The 12478-nt window shown below is 37.4% G+C and overlaps 1 long non-coding RNA gene across 1 annotated transcript; it reads right to left on the reverse strand.

The window, feature by feature from the left end:
• Nucleotides 1-2564: 2564 nt before the first annotated feature.
• LOC108280356 (uncharacterized) lies at nt 2565-8120 on the reverse strand. Its single transcript, XR_001815749.3, has 5 exons — nt 7645-8120; nt 6557-6609; nt 6101-6318; nt 4809-5059; nt 2565-2724 (listed from the first exon to the last, which is right to left on the reverse strand). It is a non-coding gene; the product is annotated as an uncharacterized LOC108280356 (long non-coding RNA).
• Nucleotides 8121-12478: the final 4358 nt, after the last annotated feature.

Genomic DNA, 12478 nt, shown 5'->3' on the forward strand with positions numbered 1-12478 from the left:
GCAAGTTGCTTAACTACAGTAAGGCTGTGTCCGTAATGTGTCTTGCAATAAACACTGCATTTTCCCTCACCGCTGTTGCTTTGTGAGGGAGTTTTAGTTTCCTACTTAACATCATTGGTGGTTTGTAGTTTTCAGTGACAGTTCAGATACTCATGTGTACTTTTGCTGTATATTTTATGGATAAATTTGACTAATTTGCCAAGCATGATTTATTGGCTTTTGCTTTAATGTGTGTTGTGATTATAAACTGATTGGAGTGCTTTGGAGTGTGTACACAGCACCAGGTAGTAACTGAATATTTCTATTTGTCTACAAGTACACAAGCAGTCTTCCCCCCCCTCCTACAGTATATACACTATATAGACATGTATTAAATATTATAAAAAATAATCTCATGTTTCATATTGGGAAGCTTGTTGCCCCTAGATTTTACATTTGCCCCTTGATTATCAGATACTATTTTTCAACTTGTTGATTTTTGACCCTCTATCTATAGTGTAGTCTCTATAGCTAAATGCTGGAATGTAACCAGAGGCTCAAAATACACGAGTCTTAAAAGTGTAGCTACAACACTGATCAAACACTTTAAAGGAGCTGACGTAGAAGAGAGAAATCCCTATTGTTAAAAACACTTTGCACAGCCGGATCCATTAAGCACATTTATAGAAAATCAAATGTCATAGAAATGCATTGTGCTTGCTGTGGGCACAGCAAGTAATACTTTTCCAAAATGGATGGCCAAAATAGTTAATTACACACAAGCACAGTATATTCATAAGTGCATTTTAGAACATCTCTGTACTAATAAGTGGGAGACCCACTAATGATTTTTTTTTTGATAGTCATTTTGATTAAATCACTGTATATTACCTTTCATCGTCAAAAGATGAAATAATGTGTGTGTGTGTGTGTGTGTGTGTGTGGTGCGGTGCATGAAAACTAAATGTCTACATGTGTATGCTGTAAGATGCTTCATCAAATACCATAACATTTCCTGATATTTGGTTACACTAGGCATCAAAGAACCAACTTTACAGGTAACGGTAACATTTTGTTTTCTTTCTGAAACATTTCTGTAAAAACAGAAGAATGAAGCGGTAAAATGACCAACAAATCAGGATGGCTAGCTTTAGTTTAGTTTTCATTACAGAAAAAAAGATGCAAGGAAACATAGAACAACAACATGAATTCAAAAATGAAAATCATCAGGGAGATGTTTCCTGCCAGAGTTTTATTTCAGTTTGTAAAGTTTTTACTACTTCTTCATGCTGGAGCCTTGAATGTTGAGCTCAGAAATGTGTGTTTTCTTCTCACCTTCTGATGGTTTAGTTTTTTTTCCTCTGGAGAAAGAAACAAAATATTAATTTCATCATCTTCAATGCCCACAAAATATGAAGCTCCCCATGTCAGATTAACATCATTTTAACAATTGAAAATGTTATACAATACATGGAAAATTTAATTATAACTCCTTATTATTATATTTTATATTCCTTATTATATTTTTAAAAGCCCAGTCAGTTTTTAAATAATGTTATACCACATAGTTCTTATTGGTCAGAATGTTATTAATAATAATAATAATAATAATAATAATAATAATAAAAAAACAACCACCATCATATTAATAATATGAATTATTATTATTAAAGTAGTTTATATTAATATGCTTGTTGAAACCCAAATGGACTTGTATGGCAAATGCGTCACATAAACTTGTAAATTTTGACAATAAACCTAATTTGCAATGGGGGTTGAATCATTTTGATTACAACTGTACAGTAGGAAAATAATCCACTTCAGGGTTGTAACAGGGTGGCATCACACCGCCCCATCACTGATTATTTTCCTACAATAGCACAAGTTTTTTTTATTCCTTGTTCCTTTTTTTTGTTACAAACTATACCTTCTATCCCATGCACTTAATTTGTTAAAATGTGATAGTGTGTTAAAAGCCTACAGTACCCTTCAATAATATTGGCACCCTTGGTAAATATGAGCAAAGAAGGCTGTGAAAAATTGTCTTTATTGTTTAACCTTTTGATCTTGAAAATTTCACAAGAATAATCTGCTCTCATGGAAATCAAACAACTGCAAACAAAACACACGTTTATCAAAAATATCTTTCTTAAATATAGGTCAATGGTTAAATCAGGCCATGCTTAGCCTGAACTGCGTGCTCTTCAAAACATTCCCTCCAGCAGCCTACTGTAGTGTTCTAAGAGCAGGGGCTTTCAGAGTATGCACTCCTGTGGTTTAGAGCCCTTGTGGTGTTAATAGGTGCTTTGAAGGACAAATATAACTTAAGGGAGAGAATGCACCTAATCATACTGTTAATGATGCCACACCAAACATTGACTTAGCACTTCTGTACATTTCAAAACCACAGCTGCTCTACAAAGACGTTGGAAATGTTCACAGGATCGGAGTTCGTTTATTGTATCTGTTACGTTATCCAATGTATTTGTTTGCTCTATGTGCCTTTTGTGTGTCTATGTCGGTGGTGGGCTGGGTTTTCTTTTGTGTCCTCCCCCTTCTCTGGGCCCCGCCTACTGCATGCGTACGTTCCGGCCTGCTACTGGACGATCACGTCTTGTCCACACCTGCTCCCTCCTTGTGCGACAGGATTGGTTGCCTGCACGCTTCCGGAAGTGTACTTAAGCCTCGTCAGTCTCCATCCCAGGGCAGATCAATAGGAAAACACCCCACTGGACTCTGCACACACTGCAGTACACAAGAGACCGTGAAACACATTCTGTTAGACTGCAAAAGGTATGAGGAGGAAAGAACTGAGCTAGAGATGCAGATTGGAAAACCAAACATGACACTAGAGAACTTGCTGGGGAAAACATCTGGGGAAATGCACCGCCCCCTAATGAACTATTTAAAAAGTACTGGTATAAGTGAGAGAATTTAGTAATCTATAGTACAAATAACTAGTATATAGCTATTTATCTCTATTTTCTTTTATTTATACAGTATTGTTTTGGTATTATTATTGTTAGTGTTTTTTTTTCTATTTATTTTTAGTATTATTATTTTTTATTACTATTATTATTAAATAAAAAATAATAATTCCTGCCAATCTACTGCCCACACTCCAGTCCAGTAAGTGGCGGTAATGCACCTTTAGTGGTTTGCCGACTGCCATTAAAAACAAAAAGAATAAGAAGATCATCCCAGGGCAGATCATTGCCATTGCGTTTTGTGTAGACAGAAGAACTTTTCGCCTGTGTATGACCTTACGCCTGTTTTGACTTTGTTTATGATCTGCCCCATTACGATTCATGTGATACCCTTGTGTAAATATATGTACAATATTACTTTTGTTAATTAACCCACTAATAGTCACGTCTGTAAATAGTGCACGGTTAAGAGTGGTTAGTAGGAAGTCGGCGCCATTTGTGTTGATTCTTCTTTTCTCCTGTTGTTGGGTTAGCTAGGGAGTGAGGGAAGACGGTGTATTTTTGTTTTCTTTTCTTGTAGGTTAGTTAGTTTTCTTTGTTAAAGGCAGAGGGAATTTTTGTTTATTATTTTGGCCTGGCCGGCTTCTGAAAATTTAACCTCTGTGTATATAAAAGGTGCTCCGTTTGGAGAATAAACTAAACAAACGCAATCTTGGTCTCGCCAACCCTTTTCTTTTTTTTATTTTTGTATGTTGCGGCCCAACCTAGACCGGGTTCGTAACATATCTTAGTCCTAACAGGGTGTCTTGTACACTTAAAAATAACAGATTAATGTTTGTTGCTTTGACACAAAAAGCATCTATAAAAGATTTTTTATAGCTTATTTATGTGAAACTGCAAACCTGTGGCATGATCATGCTTCATGTCTACGTCATAGGGCTCCAGATGAGCCCAAAACACAGAGTCTATATCACAAGCAACCGTTGTATTTGTCAGCGTGCAAAAAAAACTACTTTTTAATCTCTCAAAAACTTACGACAAATTGCTTTTATAGTGCGAACAACATGAACAAATAGGTACTTTTACTTGTTTTCTAATCAAACAGATTTGACTGCTTTAAAAGCACAGTTATGTTATTTATATGACTTTTTTTTTTCTAGAGGGCAGAAATAGTCAGGATCTCAGTACTGCTTTCTATAATACAGTTTTAGACTACTACATAGAGAATGTGATAAACTGCTTAAACAGTAAACAGTCTCCATGTTCTGCCTTTTATTGATGTTTGGAGTTGCTTTGGGGGGTTTTTCCTTTTCAGCACTGGTGGTTTTTGCCTCAGCTGACCTCCACTGTGCTGACATTTGTCAACACCAGTGGCCTCCTTGACAATGTTTAAATAAATAGTTGGTGATTTTAATACCAATGCTCTGTGCAGTGATTCTTATCCCCCCCCCCACCCGTGATCAAACTATTTGCATGCTTCTGTCTCTAAGAAATGTTTTATTAGCCCCACATTATAAATACATTACGTATAAATACACATTCAATTACATTTAATCCAGCAACACCATTTTTTTTTAACATGAAGCAAATCTGAAACTTTAAATAACCTTGTTGTAAAAGTCTGAGAAAAAGTTTATTGATTCTAAACTACCTTGAATTAATCAGAGTGTACACTTGTGTTAAGCACTATAAGGTACACTATAAGGCTATACAACATGTTGTACTGTAAATGCATTTATAATGCATTATGAATACAGCAAGTGTTACGCTAGTAGTATGATGCTCCCGGTACCTTCTTTGCACAAAAGTATTTTTTGAAATGTAAACAATTGATTTGGAACATCAGGTACTGAATTCTGCACAGTTATTAGTGTTGAACAACAAAAAAAAAAAGGTTCTCACAGTGATTTCAGAGTCGTTGCTGGTAGCGAGGTAGACCCTGAAAGAGTACGAGTCCTGCTGGCCCACTTCCTTATAGACCTGGACAACACCGTGGTGCTCGGCTGGCTTAGACGTCCGTACGACCGGCCCCACCGGAGACAGAGACGACACATTCCACTATATATGACTGCGCGAGTGATCAACTGAAGGCTCGATGAGGCCCTTGTGTTTCTTCACGTGCAGGACACTGAATTTCACCTCGTTGTCCTGATCTGTGCATAGAACAAGAACGTTAAAAGCTTACACAGACAGAACACCTGCTTGCAAATTTGAATGAATTATGAATTCTCAAATCTTTGTCAGAAGGTGTTGATTTGATAAAACTGTAATATAGCTGTGCTCGTTCTATGTATTATATTAATATTAAATATTACTATTGTTTCTATAATAAGGGACACGTATGATGTGATCTAAGCCTAATAATACATGGATTCAAAATAGTACTGTTATCTGACAAGCAAACATGTAATAGCTGATATGGTATGATGAAGTTTTCGATGAGATTTGTTTTAAAAACATTTATAGTGAAAGCTGTATTTTTTTGGTGAGGGAAAGACTATAGCTACTGTAACATAAGCGATAACAGGAACTAACCTGTTTCGTTGATGTTCCACAACATTACATATAATTAAAAAATGAATAAAATGCATGACGCCATTCTTTAAGGAATAAATACACTTAATAAATACCACAGCGCGGTTGAATGCTTGAATCAGAAGGATTTTCATATAACAGCACAGTTCTGGCTATGACATGAACAATAGGTTAATATTAATGCGCTCCTCGTTCTAATATCTTATTGTTTCTATAGTAACAGCTCATACATAGGGACTTGTATACCTAATAAATGTGTTTTTAAAAATGCGCTCTTTGACGAAATGCATTATTTTCATGTACATGGTTTGGTATAAAAGAAATAAAACACCTTGGGACATATTATTGCAAAATAATAATAACTTCAGGGTTGCATCACACCACCCTGTGATTATTTTCCTATAATAGCACACCTCATAGTGTTTTATTTCTCAAATAATATTGATCTATGTTTGTTACATATCAGGTTAGTATCTGGCGTCACAGTTTAGAGAACAAGATCATGATTTAGTGCAGACCTTCAGTGTATTTTTACTCTTCCTGAAACAACTCATATCACACAGATCTGCGTGACTGTACCTATTTTAAATTTCTGCTAAATGAATGTCAGTGTAGAATGAACAGTAGACTGTAGCTTACTGTAAATAGTGTTACTGTACCTGCCAGACAGAGTGAATGAGGAAACTGGATGGACTTGAGGATGGAAGAATCACAGTCCACGTCGAAAATGGGCCCGGCAAACCTCCACGAGTCACTCAGGAAAGCGCCGAACTTGCTCCAGGAAAGGACACGGTAGCGGATCTGGACACTCTGAGACACCTCAAACACCAGCCCTGTCTCCGAGCACTCGTACACTCCCTCGTCCTCTAGTGTCAACCTGGCACAAAATACAATCAGCTTTAAACTGAAACCGTAATTAGAGTAGAATTAAAGGCGTACTTATACAATGCATATTTCCCTGATCATTCTTATAATGCTAGGACTGAACCTAATTAGTACATATAAAAAATAAGGACGATTCTTTAAAAGACTCCGAATAAGAGGACGCAATGTAACACAAGGATTAAAAATAACAGCACACGATAGAAAGAGAAACAAGTTGTTCTTTGACTTACTGCCATCGATTTTCGCAGATTTCTTTTGGTGTGACAAGCTGGTAGACTGGTCTCTGTATGTGAAACAAATACTGCTTTAAAAGCACAAACAACTTTCCAGAACATGCTCTAAATATGCTGTATACAGTATCTCACAAAAGTGAGTACACGCCTCACATTTTTGTAAATATTTGATTATATCTTTTGATGTGACAACACTGAAAAAATGACACTTTGCTACAATGTAAAGTACTGAGTGTACAGCTTGTGTAACAGTGTAAATTTGCTGTCCCTCAAAATAACTCAACACACAGCCATTAATGTCTACACCACTGGCAACAAAAGTAAGTACACCCCTAAGTTTGAGGATGTTACAACCACAAATGCCTAAATATATTTTTAATAATTATTATTATTATACGTCTAATATCTAAAGCTAAAAATAATAAAAGGCTGTACAACCACCATGATGCGCGTCTTATTACAGTCGCACCTGTTATCAGGAGCCTCTCTCTCTCTCTCTCCGCGTTGCTCTGTATTAATAAGGAATCTGTATTTTCTTTATTTAGGCTCTGCTCTGTATGTGCTGATTTTTGCGCTCGTGAACCGCGCTGCCGTGGCGACTCCAGTGCGCGCGACGACGAGCGTCCTAAGCGACCACGCGCACTGCACGACGCAACTTGAATAAGCCCCAGAGACAGCCCACCGTCCATTAAAATCATAAACTTACACGTACCGTTTATTAAGCAAGGAACAAAGCATGTACATGCTGTTATAGAAGGATATGCATATCCGATGAGAACACTTCCCAAAGAGTTTTATTCTTCTTACATCACAGCAGTTTGCCAACACTAACAATATTTTAGCTTGTTTATTAAATACAGTGTTACTTAACTTCATACAATATTGTCTAGTTTTTATTATTATTATTATTATTATTTATCCATTTATCGTTACATTACAAGGTTGAACAAGTTAGGTCAGACCTGTCAGAGCTGCTGTTATAGAAAATGAATCAATCAAAATATAATATAATATAATATAATATAATATAAATATATATCATTCCAAACCCCAAGCTCAATTAATATTAACGGCAGTCTACTAACCTCAGCGCTGTGTTGACAGAAATGAGCTGTGAGCGTCCGACTATAATGAGTTGGGGAAAGTAGTTGAGGTCAAAAAAGAGCTTTCCCCATGAAGAGTTTATGAAAAGTTTGGCCTTTTATAAAATAACGTAGGGTTTATTTGTTGTTTCCAGAAAGAAGGAAAGAAAAAAGAAACGTTAACGCTACGTTTCTTCTTGTTTTGAGTGTTGAGTTCATGCTCGCGCTCATTAAAACAGCTGTGGTGAACGTCCCAAATTGCGCACTAGCACACTAAATAGTGTATCACAAAAAATAATAAATAAATACGCCACACCAGTTGCTGCCTCACATACAGTAGGTAAGAGTAGGCTACTGTTTGGAATGATTTGGGAAGTGCGTTAGATGCGCGTCTCTCACGCGCTATATGCTAATTAGAGCCATTGGCCAATCACAGTAGGTCATTCAGCTTGATTTCACCTGCCGTTAATATGACGGGGTTCTTCTTCTTCTTTTTGTTTTTAACGGATGTTGGCAAACCACTAAAGGTGCATTACCGCCACCAACTGGACTGGAGTGTGGACAGTAGATTGGCAGGAAAAAAATAAAATAATCAAAAAAAAATAGTAATAATAATAATAATAATATAATAAATAATAGTGATAATAATAATAATAAAATAAAATTAAAAAACACTAATAATAATAATACCAAAACGATACTGCATACATAAAAGAAAATAAAGAGATAAATAGCTATATACTAGTTATTTGTACTATAGATTACTAAATTCTCTCACTTATACCAGTACTTTTTAAATAGTTCATTAGGGGGCGGTGCATTTCCCCAGATGATTTCCCCAGCAAGTTCTCTCGTGTCATGTTTGGTTTTCCAATCTGCATCTCTAGCTCAGTTCTTTCCTCCTCATACCTTTTGCAGTCTAACAGAATGTGTTTCACTGTCTCTTGTGTACTGCAGTGTGTGCAGAGTCCAGTGGGGTGTTTTCCTATTCTGTTTAATGCTAGATTTAAGCCAGCATGACCTATTCTAAGACGTGTAATTATCATCTCTTCCTTTGGGTTTCTGCCCTGCCTCACACTCATGCCTGCTTGTTTTTGTATGGTATATAGGTGTCGTCCGGTGTCAGCTGTGTCCCAGTATTCCTGCCATATTTTATGCGTGTGTCCCTTTATAATGATTTTGATCTCTGCTCTACTTAATGGTACTTGTATATCAACTGTTTCATGTTTTATAGATCTTTTTGCCAGGACATCCACAATTTCATTCCCTTCTATCCCTACATGTGCAGGAACCCAGAAGGAAACACTCAGCCCCTTAGCATGAAGTATGAGAAGCAGATTAAGTATTTGGTAGACAATGTCATGTCTGCATGATATTTTCCCAGACTGTATGCTTGATAGTGCTGATAGACTGTCAGAAGCTATAGCGACATCTTGGCTCTGATGATTTTTTTCCAACCACTGCAGTGCCAATAGGACTCATAATAACTCTACTGTGTACACTGATAAATAATCGGTCGCCCTTTTTTTGACTGCTACTTCATACCAAGGGATGAAAAAAGCTGCACCAGTGCGGCCAGTCTCAGGCTGTTTTGACCCATCTGTGTACATAAGTAATTTATCCTGATATTGGTCCATATAGTTTTGAATTATTATCCCTTGTGGTGCTATTTTTGAATTCTCTTTTAATATTTGTTGTAATCTTGTATCTACAGATGGGTTTCTGAATCTCCGGGGTGGTACAGTTGGTATTGCCACAATGGGGCTTACTTGTAGCTGCCTGAGACCTGCATTTTGTGCCTTTACATTTCCTAACCATCCAAAGCTATTAAAGTTAGTCCTATAAAACTCTGAGCATTCTTGTAAGATGGCTTTCGTGGGGTGCACCCTGCTATGCCCTTGTAGATTTACCCAATATGCCAGCATGATCTTAACCCTCCTGATACAGAACGGCATCTCTCCTGTCTCCACCTGTAATGCAGTCACTGGTGATTTAAATGCTCTAGTACATATCCGAAGTGCTTGTGCCTGTTCCACATCAAGCTTTTTAAGATTTGATTGTGATGCCGACATATATGCTAGGCAGCCATAATCAAAGGCGGCCCTCATAAGATCCTGATATATATTTATGAGCGATGCCCTACTTGCTCCCCAGTCTCGCCCTGACAGATATCTCAGAACATTACTAATCTTTTTACATTTGTTTTTAATTTTATCAATATGCAGACCCCAGGGCAATATGACAGGGTTTATATGTGTCACGTGACTTGTATTGGTACGTCACGTGACGCATATAAACCCTGTCATATTAACGGCAGGTGAACACAAGTGGAGGGTTTTCTTGTCGGCGAAGGACTGAGGAACCATGCACTAGATACGACTTTTGTAGACTAAAGAGCTACCAAAATACTCTGAAATTTTTACATTGTAGCCTTTTAACCAATTTGTTTTTGTTGCACAGTGAACTGAATTAACAATATACACCACAACAGACCCCAAAAATTATTTTTGACAAATCTGTGGGGGGATTATTAAAGTCAATCACAAGGTTCTTTTTTTTGGTTCATAAGGAACCAAAAAAAACCTATTCTGTGATACTGCTTTAAAGGCATGTTTATTTATTTATTTTTTTCAGAAATGTAATGTAACTGTGATAAATACATAAATGAAATGAAAGCGCTACCCTGAAACACATATGTTCATAATAAAATATTTGGGATGTGCTCATTAATTCTGTTCGTTTGTTGTTCGATGCTGTATTTTTCACAAGTTCCTGGAAGATAGACTTTAGAATGGTGTTTAATAGGAGAAAAAAAAAGAAGGAGAAAGGATCCCAAACATAAGGGATATGGGTCAGGTTTTGCTCTTAGCTCCTATAACAAAATTCCAAAAGTTTCTTTTCTCAGTCTCCATTTTCCAGCAAGTTTCAATGTCATTAATATAAAATGTACAAGTAGTGGAGACAAGTGCAGCTTGAAGACATCACGGGAGAGACAGCTTGGCTTATCAGCAGTTTATCAGATGACCTTACAATGGCATGGACTAAAGCGCTGCTGCATCGCTCTCTGTATGTAGAGATGAAGCGAGGGTTAAATCTCACTGCACCACTATTCAGCAGGTAGTCAAACGGTTAGCTAGAGTGAAAGATCAACATGTCAGTAAAAGAAGTTTACACTAGAGAAATTAACGCAGAATTTCATTAAAAAATAAATGTCAGACACCACTGAAGACCACAAGTTAATTCTACAGATATGCAAATCATTCAGAGTGGATTTTTCCTTTAAATAGGCAAAGTATAAAGTAATAAAGTAAAGAACTATGTTTTAAGGTTAAAACAAATTCATGCTGGTGTAACGGGTATAGAAAACACTCCTTAAATTTAATGTGTAGAATTACAGAAAAAAGATGTGTACCTGGTGTGACTGTTTGTCTGAGTGCTTTTCCTTTTAATTGTCGTGATGCCATTGATTTGCGTAATTTCCTGTTTTGGCTCCTCCTCTTCCCTTTTGCGTTATGGTTGAATGGGAGAAAGAAAGAGAGAGAGAGAGTAAGTAAGTAAGTAAGTAAGTAAATGAAGAGTCGATCCAGTTGCCGTCCGCCTGTTTTCTTTCTGGATTAAATAAAACACAACGCAGACTACAACCAGTTACACTTGGTGCAGTGACCATTTCGATTTCGGTTCATCAGATCAGCGCTTCGCCGATCGCCGTGGTCACGTGACCGCTCGCCATGTTTCGCCATTTCGGCTCCGTGTTTGTGCATTAGGAGCGCGCGCGAGATGAACAGCGTGTGACGTCACAGGACAAACTGTTGAATCTTAAAGGAACTGTAAAGAGTTTAATTTACTTCAACTTTGACCTTTTTTTTTCTCCGGAGTACTTTCGTCCATCGTTGGTGCATATTCAACAAGAGACCTTGTGATAAGCAAACCAAGACGCTTCAGTGACCTTCGAGCATCTGAACAGTATATAATAAGTGACTGTAGATGCATTTTAATTAAGAAACAGTGCCTAACGACTTATGTGGTGTGTGAGAAATTATTTTTTTTGTCAAGAAAATGCGCGTTTCATTTTTTATTCATTGATGTCCTCATTCTAACCGTGAACTGTTTTGAGCTAACTTTATTTCATATATTTCCCTGCGTATATGATTTATATTTGAACATGTACTGTGACATACTGAAGCAGAGCATGATCAATATGCAGTATTCCAGCATGATAACGACCCCAAACACACCTCCAAGATGACCATTGCCTTGCTAAAGCAGCTGAGGGTGAAGGTGATGGACTGGCCAAGCATGTCTCCAGACCTAAACCCTATTGAGCATCTGTGGGGCATCCTCAAACAGAAGGTGGAGGAGCACAAGGTCTCTAACATCCAACAGCTCCGTGATGTCGTCATGGAGGAGTGGAAGAGGACTCCAGTGACAACCTGTGAAGATCTGGTGAACTCCATGCCCAAGAGGGTTAAGGCAGTGCTGGAAAATAATGGTGGCCACAAAAAATATTGACACTTTGGGCCCAATTTGGACATTTTCACTTAGGGGTGTACTCACTTTAGTTGCCAGTGGTTTAGACATTAATGGCTGTGTGTTGAGTTATTTTGAGGGGACAGCAAATTTACACTGTTACACAAGCTGTACACTCAGTACTTTACATTGTAGCAAAGTGACATTTCTTCAGTGTGAAAAGATATAATCAAATATTTACAAAAATGTGAGGGGTGTACTCACTCACAGTCGTTGTTGGTAGCGAGGTAGACCCTGAAGGAGTACGAGTCCTGCTTACCCACTTCCTTATAGATCCGGACAACACCATGGTGCTCGGCTGGCTTAGACG

The sequence above is a fragment of the Ictalurus punctatus genome, chromosome 20, assembly GCF_001660625.3.
Source record: "Ictalurus punctatus breed USDA103 chromosome 20, Coco_2.0, whole genome shotgun sequence".
In the NCBI taxonomy this organism is placed as follows: domain Eukaryota; kingdom Metazoa; phylum Chordata; class Actinopteri; order Siluriformes; family Ictaluridae; genus Ictalurus; species Ictalurus punctatus.